Below are 17,153 nucleotides of genomic sequence, written 5' to 3' on the forward strand. Positions count from 1 at the left end.
ACCATATAAAGTGGCTCCCATTAGAATTTCAATAATTTCAGTGATTTAAGCCCATATTTAGTGTTTTCCCCATTCCATTCAAAGCCAACTTTAAAACCATATTGACAGTTTGTCAATTAGTTCTGTTTCTCTCTTGTGTTTGCTGGGGGGGGTGGGGAATTGGGATTGAGATATTTGCTTGAATTCTGCATTCCTGAAACCTGTTCTCTCTCCTCCTATCTCTTTATATTGCATATTGGGGGATTGAGGCGTGTGCAGGGGGAAATAATAACCACACTGCTATTTGATTTGAATATACACCCAAAAGTATGATTTCTGTGCTGCATTGTTTTTGCTCATTATTACTCCTTATGATTAAAGGGATTGTTTAGTGTGACATCGCCCCATGGGTGATTATTGCATAACCATTAAAAATAGTGTGATTATATTGTGAAAATATATAAATAAATATTTTAACTTTGCAAACCAGCCTGATTCCTGGTTCAGTGTGACCGGGGAGGGGGTCAAAGAGAGGGGAGTGATATAAGTGGTACATCATTCAGAAATAAAAGAACTTATAGACACAAATAATTAAATAAGGGTTTCAGTTGCGCATTACACGATAGGCGTTGACTTAGATGAAGTGCCGGATGGAAATCACTTACATTCCACAGTTGATTTCTGGTTATTAAATAAATGTGTTGTCTGGCTCTGTAGTTGTATGTTTGTGATACATCCAAAAAAGAAAAATGGGATGTTGGTTTTTTGACATATAAGCACAATCAATCCTGCTCCCGCCTAACTATAGAGAGGGGTAATCTGTTTCTCACCTTATAGATTCTCTGAACTACCCCAAAGCCATAGATTGCCTAGGCTCTATATTTTTCCAGTATTGTTTTTGTTATTTCCCCATTGAAAAATATCCTGTTTGATTAAATATGCTAGGGAGCTACACAGACAAAGTAAATCAATTCATTCCCCTATAGAAATCACGAGTGGTGTTTGTTGGCATTCGAAACTAACAAACTCTTCTCAGTGTGTTGTGAGCCGGTATAGACATAAAGATTTGCCAGAAGAATCAATCCCAAAGCCCTGATTCCATGTGTGTGTGCAGGGTGCAAAACAAAATTCCCCATTGATCCCATTCATTTTAAATCAGAAGTGTGAAGCCTGTTAGAGCCTTTGCATATGCCAGGTTGTATCCATTGTGTGCTGACCAAAACCCCATAAGCCCCACCTTTCTTTGTAGGTGTGGCAAAACAATTTTCACATTTGCGTTTTCTTTCTCACATTGCATCAGTGATTCCAACTCAAAAAACGATTTTCCCATTCTGTTCTGACCAAAACTCCAAAGCCCTGTGTGTTATTGTTAGGTGTGGCAAAACACATTTTCCCCATTGCTTTCCTGTCTCCCATATTGTTTCTTTGATAAAATACCCCAAATCCGAGTTTCCCATTGTGTTCCTACTCTCTGACACTGCCTTGCATTCAGAGAAGTCAAGTCTAATGGATGTTTGGAGGGTCAGGGTTGCTGGGAGAAAGTGTAATTAAATCTGAAATCACTGTGCATCTTGACCTGTTCTTTTCTTGTATTGGAGGGTGATTTAAAATGAATCAATTGTGACTGCATATCTCTGTGCTCTCGCTTTATGGAAGTCATTTTGTTCTTGTGTTGCCACAGCATTGGTGGCTAATGTTAATCTATTTGTGATATTTGGGGAAATACATTTTGCTGGGAGAAAGTGTAATTAAATCTGAAATCACTGTGCATCTTGACCTGCTCTTTTCTTGTATTGGTGGGCGATTTAAAAGGAATCAATTGTGACTGCATATCTCTGTGTTGGTGCTTTATGGAAGTCATTTTGTTCTTGTGTTGCCACAACATTGGTGGCTAATGTTAATCTATTTATGATATGTGGGGAAATAAATTAAATAAATATATATATTTTGAATACACATCGGCCTGGTTCGTAGTCCATTGTGGCACCGGGAACTTGTTGGGGTTGGGTGCGAGACGGGACAGAGGTTTTACCACAGTGAACCAAAATAAAAACCAAAAGTGCCACTTTAATTCCCAACGAGTTTTGCAACAGGGTCTATTAGCAACAGCGCAATTGAAGATGTGGGGCTTCTCTGGTGCTATCCACGAAGTGAATGCACAAACGTTAAGGGTATCACTACATATTATCCCGACCAAAAATTTTGCTGTATATATGGTCGGCTGGAACGGCCATAGGCGATATTTTTGGGGGGGATAATTTTTGGGGTTTTTGGGAGCAGGGGTTGCAGAGGTGTCCCCGCTCCTTTAAAAATAATGCGGCGGTTGCGGCGGTGTACCCCGCAGGTTCCATGCCTTAATATTGCCACAAAAATATGGCGATATTTATGTATTACAATATTCTTGCTGGCATATTTACACATGGAACCACTTTAAGTCAATGTGTCGATACCCATCCCTCCCAGAACGCAGAAAATGTGTCCTGTTACCCTCCAATTTTAACTGTAAATTGTCCAATGGATGGGCAAAGCGGCAGACAAAGAGTTAATCACAGAAGGGATAACATGGAATCTAAAAACGCCACAGATTGGAGCTGGGTGGCAGCTTGTTTGAATGCCTGGATGCATTAGCTACCATGTTCTTCTGTAGTGCTTGTACGCAGACCCCTTAATTGTATTTCTTGGAATTCTAGGGGTTTTGTCCATTTGGTGTCTGATGACATTTTTGGTAGAGCCAGAGATTAACAAGAGGGGAGGGAAGGGGGAGGAGAAAGGAGGGAGAGGAACAAAACATGCGACTATCGTACTAGCCCTGTCAACATTTCAGATAGTGCTGGAGGGGGTGGGAGGAACAATTAAAGGGAGGGAGGGAGGTGACAAACACCTGGAGATCAGAGTTACCCTGCAGGCCTTCCAAATTCTTAAAAATCCCACTAGACCTGCAGGGCGAGTTCCTTAGTTTACATGCTCGACCTAAGAGAAATGCATTTTCCCCAAGGGGACTGGTGACAAAATATTTACCACTGTTTTTGTTAAAATGGTGCATGTCGCCATAAGCACACTTAATATTTGGTGAAATGCTGTCACAGTCCAACTTGTATTTGCCATTTACTGTAAACAAATTGTGTTTATACATTTCTAACAGCCCAATACTCGCCAGCAAGGTCGAGTATCATACAAATGGTACTCGCCCTTAATAAAACTGCTTGCCAATGCTAGTGGGCTAGTAGATTTTGCGAGCCCTGCCCTAATTTAAAATATTTACTGGAATTCAGGAGTTATTGAGCAAGATGTTTTTTTATGTGATTGAAGAAACAATTTATGCTGATTCAAAGGTGCTGGGGTAACGCATAGATGGAACTCATGAATGTCTGGGCAATGAATATTCTGAATGGTGTGGTTTTGGGAGACACTCCAGCAAATTGTAACTGGCATAGAGGTGAGTCAAGGAATCTTATGGACTACTTCTTTGTTTCAGGAGATGATTTTGTAGAATGTATCCTCCCTGACAGCAGTAAGCACAACCAAAAGGGGCCACGATTTACTATTACTAAAATGGAACTCAGAGAAAATGGGAAGTTTGAGCCCCCATACCCATTGGCATTGGAGGTTAACACTGGGAAAAACAGGGTTACCTGGAATGGTGCCAATATGCCGAAATTCTATTTAACTTTAAATTAACTTTTTCAGTTAGGCGAACTTGAATTAACACTGTCAATGGTACCATACCAGGTTATCCTGAACCGTGTCAATGCATTTAAGCCCTGCCCCCAGCCGAGAAGTAGGCTGATTAGGAAGCATACTTACGACCCTGAGGTCCAACAAAGAAAGAGGGAGTTGGGGAGAGCCTTACATACAAATAAGAGACCTATGGGTCAAGAGCAAAAGAGTCTAAAACTAAATTATAGCCAATGGTTGAGGGCACATAGATACGGGATGTTACTGAAAGAGGCGAGTAAGATGTTGTCCCTTGTTGAATCAAGGGACGCGGGTTCCTTCTGGCGAGTGGTCAACAACATTATTATACCACCCTCCCATGCATTGATCAATCCAATTGGAGGACAAGGTTGGATTGATAATTTTAGAAAAGTTTACAAGGAGGCGGCAAGTTAGGACAAGCAGCAATTAAAACCGCTAACAGGACCTTCGGATTTGGTCTTCTCTGAGGAAGACATTGCAGTTATAATTAATCGCAGTCAGAACTCGGGGGCAGCAGGGCTCGATGGCTTGTCCGATGAGGTCCTGAAACTAGACTCAAAGTTGTGGGCTTGTGCCCTAGGAATCATCTTTAGTGGCATTATATCATCTCACCACATGCCTGACTCCTGGTCAGAGTCTATTGTAGTCCCTATCCACAAAAAGGGACCCAGATTAAGCCCAAATAACAATAGACATATTGTTCTATTTGATATTCCTGCTAAGATCTTTGCCTCCTCAGTGCTGAGAGATCTGACCTGTTGGGCTAAGACTGTGGGTAGGCTAGATCCGTTCCAGACGGGCTTCCGAAGGGAGACTGGTGCTAATGCCAATGCTTTTTTTGTGGGACAGTTGAAGAAGGAGGCCATGAGAACATCAAGACCCGTGTTGATCGCATTCATTGACTTCTTTGTGGCCTTCGACAGTGTTGACACGCACCTACTATGGAGTAAGTTGCAACTGTGGGGTTGCCTGGAAAACTTGCTTGGGATAATTGTGGCTCTGCACTCAAATACATCGATTAGGGTGAGGCTCAATGGCCAAGGCAGGTTATCGAGCGTAATCCCTGGAGCAAGGTTGCGTCTTGGCCCCTCTACTTTTTAGTTTGTTTATCTTGGATATCAATTAAATTTTGCGAACATCCACAGATTCTCTGCATGCCTCATTAACTCCAGACTGGACTAACATTTTTACGTTGACAATTTAGCCATGTTTGATTACACACTGATAGGGCACCAGCATAAATTGGATGCATTGGAAGCGTACACAAATCAGAATAAACTAACAATGAATACGCTAACATCAAAGATTCTTCTCATGAGGCCGGGCATGAAGCTGAAGTACAAGAACTTTCATTGGTGACTTAGTGGGGCCGTCCTGGAGAGAATACCCAACTTTGTGTATTTGGGAATCTGTTTGTTTGAGCTTCACAATAAAATTGAGTTGCAGAGCCACTATCGATCTAAAATTATCATGATAATGCTGGCTGCCCGGGCATTTGCAATAAACCGTAGGTTTGGTCACTTCTCTGTGATACCTGTGCTTAATTTTTGTAAATTAAAGGTGCTGCCAAAGATAACAAATGTGTGGCAAACTTGGGGCTTTTCATTCTTTTTGATTGTGAAGCCCTGGAAGTGCTGTTCTGGGGGTAGGTGTTGCAGTTACCTAAAGGTGCCAGCTGCAGCAATCTGCTATGAACTGGGCCTGTCCTCCATTGAATTCTACATACTTTGGAAAACACTCTCTCTATTGCGGAGCATCTGGTGCGTGGAGGAAGGCGAAATCTGGTGGGAACCAAGGATCTTACTCAAAAATAAATCGTGGGCCTCTGTAAAATGAATAGGAAAAACCATGCTACACCTATTGTGAGTACTGGTGTATTTCAGGAGAGTTGGTTTTGCAGCATCCTGTTAAAGTAAAAACAAACTGAGAGAAATGGATTTACACCATTGAGAAACTGAGATCTTATTGTTTATATGCAGATTTCTGAATTGATGTAAGGCCAGTACGTGTCTGTCCAGCTTATTTGAGCAGGTCTCCGAGTAGTTTCTGTTGTACCCAGGTAATGAGGCTTAGGTTAAACTTATTGCCTACTAATGAACTACTGGGTGCCAGAATCAAAACCCCTAGGGAGCAAAGCATATGTAGGTTTTGCTCCATGCCTGACCAGGTGGAAACCCTATGCCATATTTTACTATACCGTCAGGCTTTGAACGGCAATTGTCTTCATTACTTTGGCCACTTGTTGCAACAGTATGATTTTATGCCTGTTGAAAGTGTGTGGCAACTTGTTATGACTTCCTATGGTCGGAATCACTGGATGTCTGCTGCAATACACTTTCTAAAAGATGTTTTAGCTTTGTGACAATTATGAACTTACTATGTGTAGCTAACTGATGAATGTATGTCATTTGTTCAAAACCCTTATGAATTTGAATGATTTTTTTATGATGATTATTAATGGTTTTACGAATATGTAAATGTAAAAGTAAAAGATTGTTTTGTATGAATTTTGTTAAAGGTTATTTAAAAAAAAAAGATATATTACCTCTACTGTTAAGATTCATTTAATGTCATAGAATTGATTGATTCATCCCGCTCAACATCACAAAAAAATTATTCTCTCAAATAATTGTTCTAATAAATGCATCCCTGGAGGGACGACTTCTATAGTTTTTGGATGGGAGTCCTTAGTGCCTCTAATAGAGTAACCAACTGATACTGTGAGCTGCACCTTCATGGACCGTAGCAAAAAATTGATAATGAGTGAAGCAGAATTAAAAAACAGAGGTTGGCTCGAGGAAAATCCTTTTGCCCAAGAAACAGAGGAGTCCAGAAATGTGACAAATCACTGCTTTGATTAATTCAAAAGCAGGGATAGGCACACAGATTTCTGCAGCTTCCAACTGCACTCTCAGTTCATTACGGCAGGTAGCGAGGTTTTATTCAACCGTTACATTGAATCACAAGTTACATTTCTGGACCTTAGGCGAGATGGGATTGAGTGAACAGTATAGACCGATTTATATCCTGGAGGGGATAGATGATCTGGTTGGCATGGCCATATGAGGTAGCTCCGCCTGGCACCACCCACGGAAGGCCAGTATGAGCCTTCTTAACTTGGGACTTTTCCAGCATGTGAGCACAATGATGGGTGGAGAGAATGGCTCCAGGGTTCCGCCTGTTTCCCACCAATGTTACCACCTCTATGACTCCTTTGGTCCTGAGCAAGGACATTCCGGCCTCCAGCTTAAGGCTGTGTTACGTTTGCATCTTCTGTCTTCAGTTTGATGGGAACAACAGTTTCTGCCTGCCTTGGGTGGATGGGCCTGGTTCCCCAGGTTCAGATCATGTGTGTAAGGACCACAGAATTGAGTTCTCTGCCTACATTTATGAAGAATTTCAGCCTTCTGCCCTTGCAGGTCTTCTATCTTTTCTGTTGACTCAAAACGCTCTCTTTCAGCATCCTTGGCAAGGTTGGGAATAGTAACTTTATTGCCAGCTCTGCTTTGTGTTTCTCAGGGAAATCAGTCTGCCAGGCCTCTCCCTGTGTTTTGAGCCTTTCCAATGTCTTCTATTCATTTCAGTGCAGCTGTGTCTTCCATCTTTATTTTCATAGCTGTTCATGTTAGTTGCATTTAGGCTTCTGCAAGCAGTTCATGTGTGTTCTTTTGCAACTTGCTAATGCCTCTATGTGTGCGTTCAGCCATGTCGCCTCTTCATGATGACTTTGGTGATGTCATCCAGTTATGGTCTGTGTGACTGCTTCAGTGGGTGGCATCCGTCATCTTGGTGGTATGCTCAGGGCGGAGAGTTGTGGCCACCACAACAATGCTGGGATGTGGCGGCACGGGGGGTTGAGGCCTCCTCAACATGAGACTCACCTTCTCATAAAGCATAGACACACAGCGGCAAAGGAGAGGCAGAAATGGGCCAATGAGAAGGGTAGGATCTTAAGAATATTGCATTAACTGCCTATCACCCAACCCACCCATTGTTCAAGTACTTGGACCTACACAGCTTGGAACAATCTGTTCCACTTCAGTCATGGGTGCCGACTTTGGATTTTCCCTACAGGGCAATATGTTATTTTGTTGTGCACATGCTGAGTCATTAACCCTAATGCTGTAGAAGTATCACACTTTGGAACAAGGAATTGTAAACACCTCAAAGTAGTTAGTTAAAGCATGCAATTCATTTTTAAGATATCTAACGGAGAATACAGGTACACTGTTTTGTAACCCGGTAGGTGTTAGTATGCATAGGGATGGACCTGCCAGAATTCTAACACACATACAGTTTGCACAGGCTCCTGGGAAATGTACATATATGTTTATAAGGCCCTACGAGATTAACCCACTTGGTTAGGAGAGAGATATGTGTGTCCTTCAGTGACACAACACTAACATCTCTATAAGCAAAGTGTCTGCTCAATATGACAGTTCTAAAGCCCGCCCAAGCTAATTATGTGGGCCCACCACTGACCACTTTCCTCACCTAAAATCACTACTTCATTAACGTTGTTATTTATCCAACATATGCAGAAGAATACAGTGGCAGCTGGAGGAGTCCAAACCCCCTGAGAATCTTTTTTTAATAGCGGATTAAAATTGTGTATTTTATATCATACTTTGTGTGAAAAATTGGGAGAAATGTGGCACAGTTTTTAATTGGTTTTGTAGGGGAGCCCATGAAACAATTTTGGAGGTGCCAACTAACCAACAATCGACAGGAACAGTTTCCAGTGCATTTTCATGATGTCTTTGCCACAATATATGCCGGTTTTCAACCAACGTAAAATAAAACTTTTTATGCTGGTTTTGCATGATAACACTAGTAGACACAGAAACTTTGGATACACATTTTGAAAACCTTTATTTGGTATTTTGTTTGGGTTGGTAGAATTCCTAACTGGCCCTAACTCTAGAATGGGACTAATCTCGTCATTAAATAAATAACAAACAGTCCAAGTCAGTCTAATCAAAATAAAAAGGCCTAAACTAAGAAAACATAACCTCGCCCTCCTTCTCAAAATGGCAAATGTGTTAAGGGAATACATAAGGAAAATAGAGTCTCAAAAGAAATGTCAGAATGGCTTTAAATAACACCTCGTTCCCCAACGTTCAGCAGCACAGGGTCTAGAGAGTTTCCTAAAATGTATAGGTGGCTGCACAGTTCTTTCAGTCTTGCACACTTTGGCTTACTGGTACAATTTAACAGTACAGGCTTGGGCTTCAAGCTTCTGATAGTTCAATCACTACCTTAGGCTTTGATCGCCTTATCATAAATATACAGTTTCACTTTTTACCTTTACTGTACAGGCTTCCCTCTCCCAGGCTCGACCTTGCCTTTCTGTCTTTTCCGGGGGGTTCCCTTCCCCACGTTTTGTCTCAGCTGTCTTTTCGCTGTCGAAGACTTTTGAATCTGCAAGGATTTTACATAGACCACTGCATGACCACTTCAACCTCTCTTTCAATAACTCTACAATTCACAATCTTCCTTCTCTTACAACAACAATGCCTCTTGGAACTTGTAATTTCTTATTTTCTTTTTGCCTCTTGGCCACTTTCACAGTTCATATATTGTGCCCTCTTGGCATATTCAGAGTTGACATACTTTACTTTTCATTCATTCAACTTTGTTTCGGGATTGCGATTACTTTCTTGCCTTTGATTTCCAATCAACTCAGAACATTACACATAGACTTTCGAATGTGTGATTTCACCTCGCAGGACCACTCTGTTATTTTGTGTCCATTCCTTTTACAATTCAGCTATTGTCCTTCCCATTACGCATTTTATCAGCATACGCCCAACCTTCAACTTTTAAGTTAGTTACTTTTGCTTTTTACACCAACCAGACTTTTGTTGCATTCGATATCTCACTTGTTGTGTTAGTCAGCCTTCTTTCATCAAAGCTCTTCATGCAGCAGACAAGGCTGTTTCCAACGCCTCCTCTGCTCCTCCCCAGCTCTGTTGTTCACAACAGAGGGTAGCAGGATGCTCTCAAGTACCTTGAAGGTTTCTTTCTTCTGCTCACTCGGTTTCAGTCTTGGAACGCTTACGGCTTCCTTTAAGTGTGGGATTCTTGCCTGGCTCTCTCCCGATCTTAGTAACTGCAGATAAGTCTGTTGGCTTCCCGACTTCCATCGCCTGGTTCACATCAGCCCCGAAAGAGCTGTTCCTTCTCGTACCCTGCCTCGCTCAAAGTGTGCCTATGTGTGCCATCTTGTATTCGCCTTAACAGGAGTGTTAACAAGTGGTAGGTGTATATAGTTAGAATTACGTGCCTCACTCTGCCTGGCCTCGTTACAGGGTCGGAGCCATTGCAAGTCAGTAGATGGGGGGCGGGGGTCATCTCTAGAGCTTTCTAAATATGTCTTGGTTAACTTGCTCATTTGCCACTGACTTTGACAAATATTCATGTCATGCCATGTTTTTTCAACTGTGTTAAACCTATTTCAATTAAATGTGCTTTAAAATACCCATTTGGCACACTTTCCAAAACATTTTTTTGAGAAGACGACTACTACGCCCCCTTAGTCTCTGCTTAAAAGAGATTATCACGCTGAGTTCGCTCGGTGTGCCCCTACAGATTCAGAGAGACTCTCGCCCCCATTTCCCAAACCCCACTTACAGAACGTATGCGTCGTGACAATGTTAGGGATGATTCGCCTGCAGGGAAGGTGGATGGCATCTGGCCACTTTTCTCAGAGTGTGGACGGTGTCTCCCTGTGTGTTTTCAAGGAATTTTAAAAATAATTATTTGCTGCACCTACTTGAGGTAATCAGTGCCACAGAAGCAGGGCTTTAAGTGTGCCAGGGCTACACAGGACTGAGCCCTAGCAGTCTCAAAAAAATATGTTTGAGTCGGAACTCCCCTCGATGCCCCACAATGGATGTCTTCAAAATAGAATTCTAAAGAATGAAATATATTACCAGTGTGTGGCTAAAATTTGAAGTGGGTCTTGGTATTGTATTCCAGTTCATATTTATCAGGGGACATGATGACTTTTTGTCCCCTCATCTTGCAGTCATGTATTACAGGTGCTGGGCTGCCTCTTTGTCTTCTCTGGCCCAACCCCTGCAGTAATTAACTGTAGCCCGCAACAAAGAAGAGTCCTCAGCTGTGCAATCTGCAACCATTAACAGATGGGGAGTGACATGTCCACCTGCTGTCACATGGTTGTCTTCTTCAGGCTGCAACTGGTCTGGTTTTCAGTCAAAGAAATTGTTTTACTTGGTAACTTAATTTAGTAATTTTTGGTGTTGACGTATTTAGTGGCGTGCTTCCGCCACCTAATGCCAAAACATTGGTAGTGTAAGAGAAAGGGGAGTTCAGAAGCAGCGTCATGTTAACATGGCAACTGGCCGACGCTTACAGGATGAAATGGCAGATGAACTGGTCGGGCCTTGATTTGTTTCTAGGAGGGTTGTGCTTCCGGCATTTCATACTGTAAGTGTTGCACACATTCCCCACTTAAAAAGCTGAATTGCATTGACTGCAAAGGTATTGTATAACTTGTAATTGTGCAGGCACTCCGTACATCGCACCATGTATACGCCCGTGTGCGTATGCAAGGCCTAAAGGAAGAGAACACCCCTCACATAAATCAACAGATATTTATACAAAAATGCAACAAGACCATGAGATTTTGCTGCCATTGTGCAAAATCAGGCCCCAAACCACTGCTACAGTAATTTTCCTTCCAAACGCTGTCACCCGGGACAATAGCGCACGCGCATAACGGCGCCCCTCACCCCCACCATCCTCTGAAATTCACATACATGAGGAAATATGTGACGTGACGAGTGGACCTTCTGAATAGACCAAGTGCACCTCCGATAAAACACATGCAAACGGAGTGCACACAGAGGGTGCACGACGCCATTACTTCTAAACTGACATCCCTGTCAGTGTCCTCGTGAGCTGCGGCCTCAGCACTCCAACATCACGCCTTTCCCTGTGGTGAGGCACAGGCGTGCGGTACATCACAGGAGCGCCTGTTGCTGTCAGCAACTGTGTTTTATTTATTTTGTTATATAGTGTTCATACTTTTATTTTTTTATTATTTTGGCTGAATCATTTCAACCTTTCAATCATTTTTAAGAGCAAAATACACTAAAATCAAATACAAAACATCTTACAACTCATTTCCATATGTACTTAACACAATTTCTCCCCCATGCACCCAAATTAATTAGATATGTTTCTCAAAAAAATAACTGGTGCACTGGGTGCGGTCCATCACACACTGAGAAAGATTTTTGTGGCCAGCTCGTGTAGATAGTGCCCTGGTGTCCCTGTGCGTGTAGGCAACAGCCTAGCTTCACTGTAGAGATACAATTTAGAAGCGTTCGCATTGAGCGGATTTCTGTGTTTGCTTCTGTGTTCATGTGGTGAGCGGGGGCTGCGCTTTACTCTTGATCGTATCTTTTAAAACAATTACCTTTTGTCCATTATGTTTATCAAAAGCAGATTTTTGGGATTCCTTTCCCAGCCCGACTTTGGAGGGACCTTTGGAGAGACCACCTGCACGTCACACGGCCCCTTTCAGCTGCACACCACCGTGCCGCTTCTCACGCCACTCTTGACCTTTCAGCTGAACACCACCATGCCTCTTCTCACGCCACGCTGCCCCTTTTGGCTGCACACCACCATGCCTCTTCTCACGCCACGCAGCCCCTTTTGGCTGCACACCACCATGCCTCTTCTCACGCCACGCTGCCCCTTTTGGCTGCATACCACCATGCCTCTTCTCACGCCACGCTGCCCCTTTTGGCTGCACACCACCATGCCTCTTCTCACGCCACGCTGCCCCTTTTGGCTGCACACCACCATGCCTCTTCTCACGCCATGCTGCCCCTTTTGGCTGCACACCACCATGCCTCTTCTCACGCCACGCTGCCCCTTTCGGCTGCACGTCACCATGCCTCTTCTCACGCCACACTGCCCCTTTCAGCTGCACATCCCCATGCTTCTTCTCACGCCACGCTGCCCCTTTCTGCTGCACACCACCATGCCGCTTTCCATTGTGGGATGTTTTTACCCATGCAGCCAAGCCCTACCATAAAACTGTGCAGTACTGGCATTGAAAACATCATGATGGCCAGAACTCCCCAGAGAGTGCACAGGGAAAACATGAAGAATAGGCTGCCACCCATTTTTGCCTATGTTGTGAGCACAGGAGGGCACTGCCTAAAACCACCATTGGGCTACACACACAGTAGCCTGAAACCATTGGGAATGGCAATGGTGATTGACAAAAGCAACCCAGAACTGTGGGGAATTCATTTTCTTAATGTCAAAAATGGATGCAATACTGGTGCTCACCACTATCAGAAAGCCGGTGTTTTAAAACCACCAGACTTTTGTGTAAAACTGAACAAATGAACCCAAACCAGGCCAAGGAAAGACTTGCTAAGAGGTGGATACAATGTAAAACTATATTCTGAAATGACTTGAAGGAGGTAATTATTTAATGTATATAAAAAAAAATAGCTGGGAATGTCAGCAGCTTAAGTGAATTTGGGTTTAAAGCGACTAAAATTGAAATGTTTAGAATAAATGAGTGACCTACTTGTGGGTGTCACATAGGTTGCAATTGTTTAAATGTCATCGTTTTGAACTTAGAATCAGCATTCTAGCTGCATGTGCAAACATTGTAAGTTGGATTTGAATGTAGAAAACTGGGAACTAAAGGGACATATAGCTGAAGCCTGGCTGAAGACAGTGAATTCTGCCCGGCAACTACCCCCGACAGGAGGGAAACCTGCTCAGCTACTCTTCCCAGGCCTGGCTGCATTCTGCTGCCCCTGCCATAAGAGATGACACCTCTCTGATTGAATTACGGGAGTGGCACCTGGGGACTACGGGAAACTAAACAAAGCACTGTCACTGGCTCAGGCAAATGTTATATTGGGGGGGTCGTAAAATGGCTTCCTCTTGGGAGAAACTGGGAGAGGAAGTGCCTGTGAGAAGCAAGCTGAGCTTGGGGGAATTGGATAAACCAGAAATTCCACCATGTGCTTTGGAAAACCACACCCCTTTGGGGCCAGAGCATGATTTTAAAAAGATGGATAATTCACAGTGCGGACTTGTCAAAATTATATAAATAACATCATAATTCTTGGGATTTTTCTGTGCACATTTTAAGAGGTGCTAGGAGCCTGTGGGATGTTCTTGGGGATAGTAGCGGAAAAAAGGGTTGTTACTCCAAATGTATGCATGTTAAAAATCTGACACTTTATCATCTGAAACCCATATCCCAAGTGCATATTTGTGTAAAATCTGGAAAGGTTTAGAGGTTGTTATCTGGATGAAAAGGGGAGAATTCTCTCATAAGTGGACACGACATCGTACAAAGACAGGGATCGGATGGTTTGGTGCTACAGAAAATATGTTAACTGGACTTATAATATTAGAAAAATGGTACATAGATAAATATGTATTTGGGTCAGAAATAGATTTGTGTGCAATTTGACAAGGGGAAGATCCTCTGACCATAAAACCTACAGCATTACTCTGACACTCCATTTCTTTCCCCCAATCAAGAGAGAGTGGAAAGCTTGGCCAATGATAAGTGAGAGGGGCAGGCTTAGCTAGGCCCAGGCACACACCCATTTTCAAAACACATAAAAGGAACATTGAAACCCAGGTAGGGACATTCGCTTTCCACTTTCTTGCGGAACGCTTTGCTGGGAGACCTCAGACTTCACATCCAGAGATCCAGATTTCAAATCCATCAATCTCCAGAGACCAGAAATTAACTCCAGAATTTGTAGCAGAGAGGCCTGAATCCACAAGCTGAATCCTCTTCAGCAGGCCTCAAAACCAACCAAACTATTCAACAGCCGGGCGAGCTGTTTGAATTCTTTGCCAAGAAGTTTTGCAAGAACCTGTAGCAGTATCCAGAAAGCAGTGCTGTATCCGGAACCAGAGAGAAACAGAGACCAGACGCTGTGAGCAGAACCGCCAGATGCTCCGTTCAACCTGTTGACCAGATCCGTGACGAAGCCGCATTCCTGTCTAAATTATAGTGTGAGTACCCAGTCAGGACTGTGCCAAAACCAATCTCTTAGTTTAAAATAATCTAATTTAATTTATTAATAATGTGTTACAGTTTATATTTAAACTTTACACATAATGATACATTTTATAAACATAGTAAAAAAAAAAGAACTAAAGATAGAATTTAAAACACAACTAAAACTAAAACCTAGCCTAAAAAACAATCTCATAATACATATATTACTTATCTAACTAAAAAGAACATTTAAATTACAGTTAAGCACAACTCAAGCATGTTATACTTATTGTTCTAATCATTAATCGTTGATAAAATTGCTCCTACGAAAATATAAAGATCACCAAACCTCTAATAGAGTCAGTATCATAGTATCAGACAAATTCATATATATATATATATTCAGAGTTCTTTCGATTACCAGCCAAACTCTAAAGGTAGCAATCTGCAGCTGCCGACTTTGCGTATTCATAAGGCGTAGCCAAAATGCAGATTCCCCAATGGATGCCGTATCATGGACAGAATTGCTATAACTTAATATGTAAGTATCCATCATGTTTACACATTTAGTTAGTACATGATTAGCGGTTTCTTTGCATCCATTATCCTTACATAGTCGGCAATACCTCTCTGTGGAAGATAAACCATTATATTTACTTTTGTTAGACACCAGCGCTAAATTATCAACCCTCAATAGAAGTAAAAATCGCCTGAGTCTACTTGATGAACAGAGGGTTAGATACGGCTGCATTTGCTTAAAGAAATAGAGCATGTAGTGAATGAATTTGTATTTTGGAAGCTTGTCCAGATGTGCGTAATTTTCCAACCAGTCCCAAAGGGCAATTTTTTTGGACAGTGCATTTTTTTGAGGATCATCAAACTTCACTCCACTCGTAGTCCAGTTCATTACCCTCAAGAAAGTGAATTTGAATGATTTTTTTATGATGATTATTAATGGTTTTACGAATATGTAAATGTAAAAGTAAAAGTAAAAGTAAAAGATTGTTTTGTATGAATTTTGTTAAAGGTTATTTAAAAAAAAAAGATATATTACCTCTACTGTTAAGATTCATTTAATGTCATAGAATTGATTGATTCATCCCGCTCAACATCACAAAAAAATTATTCTCTCAAATAATTGTTCTAATAAATGCATCCCTGGAGGGACGACTTCTATAGTTTTTGGATGGGAGTCCTTAGTGCCTCTAATAGAGTAACCAACTGATACTGTGAGCTGCACCTTCATGGACCGTAGCAAAAAATTGATAATGAGTGAAGCAGAATTAAAAAACAGAGGTTGGCTCGAGGAAAATCCTTTTGCCCAAGAAACAGAGGAGTCCAGAAATGTGACAAATCACTGCTTTGATTAATTCAAAAGCAGGGATAGGCACACAGATTTCTGCAGCTTCCAACTGCACTCTCAGTTCATTACGGCAGGTAGCGAGGTTTTATTCAACCGTTACATTGAATCACAAGTTACATTTCTGGACCTTAGGCGAGATGGGATTGAGTGAACAGTATAGACCGATTTATATCCTGGAGGGGATAGATGATCTGGTTGGCATGGCCATATGAGGTAGCTCCGCCTGGCACCACCCACGGAAGGCCAGTATGAGCCTTCTTAACTTGGGACTTTTCCAGCATGTGAGCACAATGATGGGTGGAGAGAATGGCTCCAGGGTTCCGCCTGTTTCCCACCAATGTTACCACCTCTATGACTCCTTTGGTCCTGAGCAAGGACATTCCGGCCTCCAGCTTAAGGCTGTGTTACGTTTGCATCTTCTGTCTTCAGTTTGATGGGAACAACAGTTTCTGCCTGCCTTGGGTGGATGGGCCTGGTTCCCCAGGTTCAGATCATGTGTGTAAGGACCACAGAATTGAGTTCTCTGCCTACATTTATGAAGAATTTCAGCCTTCTGCCCTTGCAGGTCTTCTATCTTTTCTGTTGACTCAAAACGCTCTCTTTCAGCATCCTTGGCAAGGTTGGGAATAGTAACTTTATTGCCAGCTCTGCTTTGTGTTTCTCAGGGAAATCAGTCTGCCAGGCCTCTCCCTGTGTTTTGAGCCTTTCCAATGTCTTCTATTCATTTCAGTGCAGCTGTGTCTTCCATCTTTATTTTCATAGCTGTTCATGTTAGTTGCATTTAGGCTTCTGCAAGCAGTTCATGTGTGTTCTTTTGCAACTTGCTAATGCCTCTATGTGTGCGTTCAGCCATGTCGCCTCTTCATGATGACTTTGGTGATGTCATCCAGTTATGGTCTGTGTGACTGCTTCAGTGGGTGGCATCCGTCATCTTGGTGGTATGCTCAGGGCGGAGAGTTGTGGCCACCACAACAATGCTGGGATGTGGCGGCACGGGGGGTTGAGGCCTCCTCAACATGAGACTCACCTTCTCATAAAGCATAGACACACAGCGGCAAAGGAGAGGCAGAAATGGGCCAATGAGAAGGGTAG

At 42.5% G+C, this 17,153-nt stretch overlaps 1 protein-coding gene across 1 annotated transcript in view; it reads right to left on the bottom strand.

The window, feature by feature from the left end:
• LOC138581422 (cytochrome P450 2D15-like) overlaps window positions 1–17,153 on the bottom strand; it is a 271,254-nt gene that overhangs the window by 227,112 nt on the left and 26,989 nt on the right. The gene's annotated exons all lie outside the window — the stretch shown is intronic.

This window comes from Ambystoma mexicanum, chromosome 3p, assembly GCF_040938575.1.
Source record: "Ambystoma mexicanum isolate Mex_15411 chromosome 3p, UKY_AmexF1_1, whole genome shotgun sequence".
Lineage (NCBI taxonomy): Eukaryota > Metazoa > Chordata > Amphibia > Caudata > Ambystomatidae > Ambystoma > Ambystoma mexicanum.